Genomic DNA, 1,495 nt, shown 5'->3' with positions numbered 1-1,495 from the left:
AGTAGTGCAATCGAGAAGAGAAGAGAAGACAGAACCTTGGGCACTGCAGCCATGGATGCATGAATACCGCTGTGACACCTAGTACCATCGTATTGTGAAATCTCGACCTCCATAGATTCGTAACTAGAAGTAGACGTGATAACACGGACTAGGGGCAATTTCATTATTTTTTCAGTGAGCTCCTAAAAGTAGATTTCTTAATATTATTAAGGCCTAAGTAGGCCTAAGGAATAAATGAATGATGCATATCATGATAAATAAACGAAAAAAAATAGAAATACTGATAATTTTCACAATAGGAGCGAAACGGTCATTTTGCATCTCGGATAAAAAATTTTACGTTTTCGTCAACTCGAGTATTTCTAGACTATTATAGACTTTGTCTTAATGTCAAAGAAGTAAAAAATATTATACAAAGGATAGGAGGAAGACAAAGTCACCTTGTTGAGGGCATTTTGGTAAATTGCATGAAACTTGGATAAACTTTAAGCATAAATATCTCATTTCTCCAGCAGCTTCCTCATTTTTCCAGTAGCTTCTTCTTCTTCCTCCCATCTCACGTTTCTTTCATCGTCCATGAAAGCTTCTTTTAAAGCTTCCATCACCCTCTCAAACTAACCTTAAATTTCATGCTTTTACACACCCTATTATAGGGTTTTTCATGCTCTTTCACTTTCTCACCTTAAAACCCTTAAAAAGTTTTACTCTCATACTTTCTCTCGCTAGTTAGGTGTTCTAGAGAAAGAAAGAGAGAGAAATTCTATAATAGCTTGAAAATTCTTGGAAAGAAATTTACTTACAAAGCTACCAAGGTGAGTAATGAAGTAGAGTTGATTTTTAAGTGTTGAGAATGGCTAGTGATTAGACTTGTGAGTGTTTTGTAGTTGAGGTTGTTTATTCATTTTAGAGTGATTAGGATAGTGAAAATAGATAGCCACTTAATGGCAATTGGAAGATAATTAGGAGATAGCTTTTAGAATTTATGGTTATGTGAATTGAGTTAATTGTGATGCTATTGTGATGATAGGTTCCAACGAAGCCCCACCGCCCTATTTGGACCATTAGAGAAAGTTGGAGTTGGGTCAAGATTTAACAAATACCGGTGAGTGAACCTGCACTAAAATGCTTTGGGTAGATGCATATACGTTTGAACGAATCACTTGAACTATTTAAATTGTCTTTTCTTCAAAATGCATACAGAGACAAGCCTTTGACGAAACATTTTTGTGTTGTGAAATGTGATTGCAATGAATTTGTGAAATCCCTTTATATGTTGATATATATATGTATTGTACATTGGTAGATAATATTGTGTAATGAATATAACCGTGCATGTGTGCGATGTGGGGGATGCACATGCCGGTGTCGATGGGGTGCGGAAGTGTGGATGATGATATTGAAGTGTGCGAGTAGGGAGTGCACACGGTGATATAGAAATGTGTGAGTAGGAAGTGCACATGATGATATTGCCTGTGCGCGATGTAGGGGTTGCACA

This window comes from Theobroma cacao, chromosome 2, assembly GCF_053813885.1.
Source record: "Theobroma cacao isolate CCN51 chromosome 2, ASM5381388v1, whole genome shotgun sequence".
Taxonomy (NCBI): domain Eukaryota; kingdom Viridiplantae; phylum Streptophyta; class Magnoliopsida; order Malvales; family Malvaceae; genus Theobroma; species Theobroma cacao.
This window is presented reverse-complemented; position numbering follows the sequence as displayed.